This window comes from Nicotiana attenuata, unplaced genomic scaffold (genome assembly GCF_001879085.1).
Source record: "Nicotiana attenuata strain UT unplaced genomic scaffold, NIATTr2, whole genome shotgun sequence".
Taxonomy (NCBI): Eukaryota; Viridiplantae; Streptophyta; class Magnoliopsida; order Solanales; family Solanaceae; genus Nicotiana; species Nicotiana attenuata.
The window spans coordinates 41,762-51,273 of NW_017671816.1; positions in this window are offsets into that span (position 1 = coordinate 41,762).

Here is a 9,512-nt window from a genome sequence, read left to right on the forward strand (position 1 = left end):
TCCATTTGGTGTTGATATCCAAGTTGATAAAGGGAATATGAATCTACACTTTAGAAAGAAGTTTCTCTCTTTGATAAAGAAACAGGAAAATTAGCACCGCTCACCGCAAAATGCCAAAAACCCGGCACTCTATGTCAAATTGCAATAGAAAAGCAACCTAGAGAAAATTACAATTTACAACAACCTTGTGTAGCGTGAAACACCAAATAAAAGGAAAGCTTACTAGGTGAGTCATGCGGAGAATCCAATGCCAATTTCATCACTGAATAAAACAAGGCATCGGCACAGTTTGCAGATGGCATATTGTATGACAACCTGCAATGAAATAGAGAAGGAACTCAAACAATCTGAATTCCACTAGTCCGTGTGCACTTTCTTCTTATGACAAAATGTTTCTCCGTCTACCCTCAGAAATATATAAGTCTTCGACCAAAATAAAGACTCCTGACAAATAACACATAGTGCATGATCTCATGAATTACTTCTGAATAAATTCAGAAATTTAAATGTAACAACAATCACCAAGCCTCAAGGCCACTAGTTTATTTATACAATTCAGTATTTGATTTATGTTTTTACACTTAAACTTCACGTATCCTAGTCGTCGTTTGACCAATTACCGACGGAAATGAGTCGTTTTTTTTTTGTTGCTGTCAGGCGCTTTTTGTTGACTTTTACGACCAAATACTCTTATTTCCGACCGATATCGGTCGGAAAGCCTTAGACAAAAATCACCTGATTTCTAGTAGTGTCCACGAGTTGAATGTTCATGCTAAAACTAAAAAGTAAGTATGATAATTATAAAATTGAACTGATTTGTAAAATTAGAACAAAATTTTAAGATGGATATATTAAATGATAATTGAAGACTATTATGAGGCAGAGTTTCTTCGAATTGAGTTAGCTACATATGATCAACATTCATTAATTTTAGGAGCTTATATATATTTTTTAATAATTGAAACATAAATTTTAAATTAATTTTTATTTATATTACTCATTTGAGATGAGGTACAACTTTCATAAATAGACAAAATTATAATTTAAGTGACTTTTAGGACTTTAAAATTAATTAATGCGTTGGAGGCGGCGTCTATACAAGTAAGTGTATATGCATTGGTTGTGCATTAAGCAGGCAGGAAATGTTAGCTTTATCTGTACCATGTTTCTTTATGTACTATATCTTCCATGATTTAGAATGATTTGTGAAACTCTTTGATTTATCTTGTCCATGTTATTATCCATGTCGATGTTATTGAGATGTTCAGTGTTAAGACAATCGAATTATTATAATTTGGTTATTTGTGTAAACATGTTGGTAAAAATTCTCATACGTCGAGTTATGTTCAAATATTATCTTTGATTTTGATTACCGCCTATAAAATTAAGCGGCTTTCTCCTTAGAGTTTCTTATACCCTTTTCCTTATGAGAATATTCTAATAAAATAAACTCTTCTCTATTAATGGGCTATGACCAATAATTCATGAAATGAATTATAACTCTACTAATTATTAGTAGATGTATGATTCTACTTATTAGTAGATTTAATTGCTCTTCTGAACAATTGAGCGACTTGTTTGAAACTTCTATCAATCGACAGATTTATTATGGATTAAACTATTTCTCTACTCTATTGACCTATATGTGTTTATTTTTCTTGTAAGGCAATTAAATTTAGCGAATTAATGGCTAGTAATTAAAGTTGACGTCTCACAAATATGGTTATCCGAGAATGTAAGAATTGAATCATGCATATTATGATTCAGGTGTCTATTTCGACTGATGAATGATTGATATATATCTTGGTTAATGAATAATGAACCAAACTTGAGATGAAGTTATATTTGCATGGAATTCTAATGAAAAATTAGTGGGGGCAAAACGTGTTCATCAACGTTTGTGAGTATCGTTGGTTTTGTCGTAGCGGTTAGATTTTCTTTTACCCCGCCCCTTTTCTCAAAACCCTTATCTTTTCAACATGAATCTGTGCAGATCTTTTGTAGATCTGGAGTGATTTTGAGTTGATCCAGTAGTTTTTTTTTTAAAAAAAATCTCTTGTTCTCTTTATTGTTATCGATTTTAGTATCCCTCCATATTAGTGTTTTGCTTCCTTATTATTTGCTTGTTTAGATCTCTTTGGATCTGAAAAGATTTCGAGTTCCTACACCTATTTTTTCTTTAAAGATTTTTCTATTTTCCCTATTGTTAATCGATCGTAATGTTCTCTAAGTAACTAGGGTTTTCACTTCGTCTGTTTCTGCGAAACTTTTCTAAAAAATTCCTATGTGTTTGATTCTCTTTTTCTACTGATTCTTGCATGACTATGTTCCAGTTTTTAGTTTGTTTGATTATTTCAATGTTCACTCCAATATTTGCCCGCTATTTTGAGTGATTTACTGAGTACCTAAACTGCCTAGGGTTTGAAATTCGCTTCGTTTACAGAGGCGTTTACTTCCTGTAATTTTATTTACTTTCCTTATTTTTGGCCTAATTGGTACTACTTGTCGTAATTGTTCTTTCTAAGCTTAATTCGTGGGCTGATTGACTTACCAACCCCAGGTTGGTCACTAATTTACTAGTGTTACCTTATTTCTGTGACTAATTGCTTGCTACTTGCCGGATTTTTAGTGTTCTGACTCTAATTGGCTATCAGACTTACCACTTACCTTATTTAGACCTCAATTCCGAGTTATTTTTGGATACAATCCCATGATTTTTTCCTATTGATTGGCTCTGTCATGCCTAATTGATTGAATGATTATTTTCTTTGCCTTATATGCAAACCTTTAAAGGCTAAACAAAATGTCGTAAGTAGAGGTTTATCGGGGCGTCGCTTGCGTCGTCGAGGCCTATGCCGAGGGCGATGTGCCAATACAATATCGCAAGTAGAGGTTTATCGGGGCGTCGCCGAGGCCTATGCCGAGGGCGATGTGCCGATACAATGTCTCAAGTAGAGGTTTATCGGGGCGTCGCTTGTGTCACCGCAATGTCACAAGTAGAGGTTTATCGGGGCGTCGCTTGCGTCGCCGAGGCCTATGCCGAGAGCGATGTGCAGATACAATGTCGCAAGTAGATATTTATCGGGGCATCGCTTGTGTCGCCGTAATGTTGCAAGTAGAGGTTTACCGGGGCGTCTCTTGCGTTGCCGAGGCCTATGCCAAGGGCGATGTGCCGATTCAATATCGCAAGTAGAGGTTTATCGGGGTGCCGCTTGTGTCGCCGCAATGCAGCAAGTAGAGTTTTATCGGGGCGTCGCTTGTGTCGCCGAGGCTTATGCCAAGTGCGATGTGCCGATACAATGTCGCAAGTAGAGGTTTATTAGGGCGTCGCTTGTGTCGCCGCAATGTCACACGTAGAGGTTTATCGGGGCATCGCTTGTGTCGCCAAGGCCTATGCCAAGTGTCACGGGGGCGTTTTTGGTCAGCCCAAAGTCACACCCGCGCGGTAGTCAAGTTCCGCACTTGACTCAGCCCTCCTTGACACTTAGCCATATTTCAGCAAGTTTGGCCTTAATAAAATTTTAGGGAGCAAATCGTAAAACTAGTAAGAACACAGAGCCAATACGGGAGAATTCCCAACCCTTGTATTGATTTCGAAAAATACAAAGGACCCTCACTTTGCTATGAACACAATCCGCTCACAGCCCACTTCTGACAAAGAACACAAGTCGTTCTTGGCCAACACTAAGACCTGCCCAAGCCTAGCCTTAGTCCCCTTTGAAACCCTCACATTTCACTCTTGTTTCCCACTTATAATTTCACACGAAATTACCCACATCAATCTGACTAAGTCCCAAAGGCCCTATTTATAAAACATAGGCAGCCCTTAGAACTTGACAGCACATGACACTTGTCGTCTACAGCTTTTGCCACTTGTCGAGCTAAGGCTAAATCTGATCCTAACATGTAGTTGACATCCCCAACTACTTAGGACATCATATACACGAAATGGATAATGGGTACAAGCATAATCAGTCATGGGACAAAGAGGTTATGACAAGGTAACCGCCAAAACTGCTTTCCATGTGCATTGCGTGTGCCATCTTCACTTGGCCAGCTGAATTTCGCCCAAGGCTTGCTTTGTGCCAAGCCTTAGCTCAATTTGACATTGCTCCGCGCCAATGTCTTGCCCGCAACCCGCTGCCATAATTTTGCCGCACACGCCCGGCGCCGCTGCTGCCCGCGCATTGCCTTGGCCAGGTTTTCTGCTTTGCCCATGTCAACCTTCATTTCCCTCGTGCCATTGCTTGTATTTTCCTTCACATAGCCTTCCCTTAGCAATTGATAGCCCTTGCCATCATCCCGCATTCCCGCCTTGCCTTAGCTTAGCCCGCACTTAGCTGCCACAACCCAAAGTGCCATGCCACTGACTTTGGCACGCATGTCGTGCCATGCCGCCCTAACATTGCCCATGCAGCTTTGTCAAGCCATTGCCAAGCGCGCCTTGCCTGTCCCAAGGCCTTGGCCAATACTTGCCCACAACAGCCCTCAATGACAATGTCTTGTCCGTTGCACGCATGATCGTTTCGCCCGCACATAGGCCAATGACAAGGCCATCACGCCCAAATCCTTTCCACAGCCGTGCCACGCCCGATGACAAAGAGTTAGGGTCTAACAAACCACCCACACCCTTTGAAATCGACGTCCCCATCAAGCCAACTCAATTAATCAGCCCCAAGGGGTTGTTGACAAACAACGCCCCTGGTGCTCCATTCACATCTGCCACTATAGAATTTGCCTCCGCCACTTGTTCCTGATTTTCCGCAGCTAGCATTGCATTCACTCTAGCCTGCACCGGACAGTCCTTCTTCAAGTGCGGTCCACCANATGTGGCAAGTAGAGGTTTAACGGGGCATCGCATGTGTCGCCGAGGCCTATGCCAAGGGCGATGTGCCGATACAATGTCGCAAGTAGAGGTTTATCGGGGCGTCGCTTGTGTCTGCGAGGCCTATGCCGAGGGCGATGTGCCAATACAATGTCGCAAGTTGAGGTTTTTCGGGTCGTCACTTGCGTCATCGAGGCCTATGTCAATGGCCCGAGGTTGGACATGGCAGGGCGTGGCCATGGCACGACGCAGGACGTGGCAGGACATTGCCCTGGCACGAGTCAGGACGGCGCAGGACGTGTCAGGACGTCGCAGAACATGGCCGTGGCACGTGTCAGGGCATCGCATGACATGGCAGGGCGTGGACATGGCACGACGCAGGATGTGGTAGGACATGTCAGGACGTCGCAGGACATGGCAAGGCGTGGCCATGGCACGGCGCAGGACGTGGCAGGACAAGTGACGTCGCAGGGCGTGGCCATGCACGTGTCAGGACGTTGTAGGACATGGCCTTGACACGGAGCAGGACGTCGCAGGACATGGCAGGACATAGCAGGGCGTGGCCGTGGAACGTGTCAGGACGTCGCAGTACCTGGCCATGGCACATGTCAGGGCATCGCAGGACATAGCCATGGCACGTTCACGGCGTTGCAGGGCGAGTCAGGACGTGGCAGGACATAGCCATGGCACGTGTGAGGGCGTCACAGGACGAGTCAGGACGTCGCAGCACATAGCCATGGCACGTGTCAGGGCGTCGCAGGACGAGTCAGAACGTCGCAGGACATGGCAGGGCGTGGCCATGTCACGACTCAGGACGAGCCAGGACGTAGCAGGACATGCCAGGGCGTGGCCATGGCACGTGTCAGGACGTCGCAGGACATGGCCATGACACGTGTCAGGACGTCGTAGGACATGGCAGGACATGGCCATGGCACGGCGTAGGACGTCGCAAGACGTGGCAGGACATGGCAGGGCGTGGCCCTGGCACGTTTCAGGACGTCGCAGTACATGGCCATGGCACGTTTTAGGGCGTCGCAGGACATAGCCATGGCACGTGTCAGGGCGTCGCAAGACAAGTCAGGACGTCGCAGGACATAGCCATGGCACGTGTCAGGGCGTCATAGGACAAGTCAGGACGTCGCAGGACATAGCGATGGCACGTGTCAGGGCACCGCAAGACATGGCCGTTGCACGTGTCAGGGCGTCGCAGGACAAGTCAGGACGTCGCAGGACATGGCAGGGCGTGGCCTTGGCAGGACTCAGGACGAGCCAGGACATGGCAAGGCGTGGCCATGGCACGTGTCAGGACGTCGCAGGACATGGCAGGGCGTGGCCATGGCACGTGTCAGGACATCGCAGGACATGGCCATGGCACGGTCAGGACGTGTCAGGACGTCGCAGGACATGGCCATGGCACGACTCAGGACGTGTCAGGACGTCGCAGGACATGGCCATGGCACGACTCAGGACGTGTCAGGACGTCGCAGGACATGGCAGGGCGTGGCCATGGCACGTGTCAGGACGTCGCAGGACATGGCCATGACACGTGTCAGGACGTCGTAGGACGTGGCAGGACAAGGCCATGGCATGACTCAGGACGTGTCAGGACATCGCAGGACATGGCAGTGCGTGGCCATGGCATGTGTCAAGACGTCGCAGGACATGGCCATGGCACGTGCCAGGACGTCGCAAGCCATGGCCATGGCACGACTCAGGACGTGTCAGGACGTCGCAGGACATGGCAGGACGTGGCCATGGCACGTGTCAGTACGTCGCAGGACATGGCCATGGCACGACTGGCCACTGGCACGTCGCAGGACGTCGCAGGACATGGCCATGGCACGTGTCAGGACGTTGCCATGGCCATGGCACGACTCAGGACGTGTCAGGACGTCGCAGGACATGGCAGGGCGTGGCCATGGCACGTGTCAGTACGTCGCAGGACATGGCAGGACATGGCCATGGCACGTCGCAGGACGTCGCAGGAAGTCGCAGGACATGGCAGGACATGGCAGGGCGTGGCCATGGCACGACGTCGCACCAAGCCGCACCCAATCGCACCACCTCGCTCCACGTCGATCCACGTCTAGTGCTAGCCAATTCTTAGCAACATATCAAGCGCAACGATGTTGGTGGTCGTTGGTGGCGGTGGTGGAAAGTTGCGGTGGTTCGAGCGGTAGCGACCGGCGACGGTTGGTCGACGCTTGGTGGTTGGCGGCGGCGGTTTGAAGTCGGAATGTCTTATGGTGGTTGCGACAATGGGGGTTCCTCATGATTAATGGTGGTTGGTCATCCATATGCTTTTATAATAATATTATGTATTTTACCTATTTTTTATCTATTTTTTATTAATTTTTATGCATTTTTTGTAATAAATAGTTTTTATGTTACTTTTTAATAAAAATATTTACTCTTTTATGTGTTATATTATTACAAGATGTATTGGAAATTTTCTCCATTTTTTTCCTATATTTATAATAATTTTCATATTTTTACTATTTTATTAAGTATTTTTTGTTTTATAATAAAAATATTTCAAAAAAAATATCATTTACAATGTTTAAAAGTTATTTGTGAATATATTAGCTAAGTTGTACCTTGGTTTGTGCTATTTCTTGTGGTACAACTCCATTATGATTCTCGGGCCAAAACATGTCTCATCATGAAACTTGGGTTTTTTTTAAGCATATATAAGGGGGGTAGAGGTGTTGAAAGGCACCTCAGGTGCTTGCTGCCAGGCAGAGGGGGGCATGCATGGGGGATGCTGGCATGGGGCGTGGGCATTGGGGGCATCTACGGCTAGTCCGTGCTACGCCCCCAATGTTCGCAAACCGCGCCGGAAAGTACTCGTGTGAGCTCGTAGTACGCCTGGTGGCGACACCGCTCGTGGCAAACATTGGCTTTTGGCAACGAAAGGCGGAGTGTCGTGCAAGTAGCGCCGCAAGGTGCTATGCGCATGGGGCGAAGCTCAGTACGTGTCGATTGCCATTGGATGTTGCGGGCAAAATCGGGAGGCGACATCGCTCGTGGCGGCTGATGGCTTTCGGCAACGAAACGGCGAAGCGTCGTACAACTAGAGCCGCAAGGTGCCATGCGCATGGGGCGAAGCTCAGTACGTTGCCCATTGCCATCGGTTGTTGGGGGTTATGTCTGGCATCGCTGGCAAACATTGGCTTTTGGCAACGAAAGACGGAGCGTCGTCTAAGTAACGCCGCAAGGTGCTATGCGCATAGGGCGAAGCTCAGTACGTGTCGATTGCCATTGGATGTTGCGGGCAAAATCGGGAGGCGACGTCGCTCGTGGCGGCTGATGGCTTTTGGAAACGAAACGGCGTAGCGTCGTGCAACTAGCGCCACAAGGTGCCATGCGCATGGGGCGAAGCTCAGTACGTTGCCCATTGCCATCGGTTGTTGGGGGTTGTGTCTGGCATCGCTCGTGGCGGCTGATGGCTTTTGGCAACGAACGGCACAGCATCGTGCAAGTAGCGCCACAAGGGTCGTGCGCATGGGGCTAAGCTCAGTACTTGCTCATTGCCATCGGTTGCTGCGGGCAACACCGGGAGGCGACATCGCTCGTGGCGGCTGATGGTATTTGGCAATGAAACGGCGAAGCGTCGTGCAACTAGCGTCGCAAGGTGCCATGCGCATGGGGCGAAGCTTAGTACATTGCCCATTGCCATCGGTTGTTGGGGGTTGTGTCTGGCATCGCTCGTGGCGGCTGATGGCTTTTGGCAACGAACGGCGGAGCGTCGTGCAAGTAATGCCGCAAGGTGCTATGCGCATGGGGCGAAGCTCAGTACGTGTCGATTGCCATTGGATGTTGCGAGCAAAATTGGGAGGCGACATCGCTCGTGGCGGCTGATGGCTTTCGGCAACGAAACGGCAAAGCGTCGTACAACTAGTGCCGCAAGGTGCCATGCGCATGGGGCGAAGCTCAGTACGTTGCCCATTGCCATTGGTTGTTGGGGGTTATGTCTGGCATCGCTCGTGGCAAACATTGGCTTTGGTAACGAAAGGCGGAGCGTCGTCTATATAGCGTCGCAAGGTGCTATGCGCATGGGGCGAAGCTCAGTATGTGTCGATTTCCATTGGATGTTGCGGGCAAAATCGGGATGCGATATCGCTCGTGGTGGCTGATGGCTTTTGGAAACAAAATGGCGAAGCGTCGTGCAACTAGCGCCAAGGTGCCATGCGCATGGGGCGAAACTCAGTACGTTGCCCATTGCCATCGGTTGTTGGGGGTTGTGTCTGGCATCACTCGTGGCGGGTGATGGCTTTTGGCAACGAACGGCGGAGTGTCGTGCAAGTAGCGCCGCAAGGTGTCGTGCGCATGGGCCGAAGCTCAGTACGTTGCCCATTGACATCGGTTGCTGCGGGCAACATCCGGTGGCGACATCGCTCGTAGCGGCTGATGGCTTTTGGCAGCGAAACGGCAAAGCATCGTGCAACCAGCGCCGAAGGTGCCATGCGCATGGGGCGAAGCTTAGTACATTGCTCATTGCCATCGGTTGTTGTGGGCTGTGTTCGTGCCTTTAACTTGTGGCGCATTCTACGTTTCTACGCTCCAACCCCCTTTTTCGTGCTTTGCAGGGCTTGTCTTGGCTTTGAAATGTTGGCATCGGCAATAACACATGGCTGCGCGTCGCGTGTTGGGGCTGTTGTTGGCATGCATCGACGAGGCAAGTGTA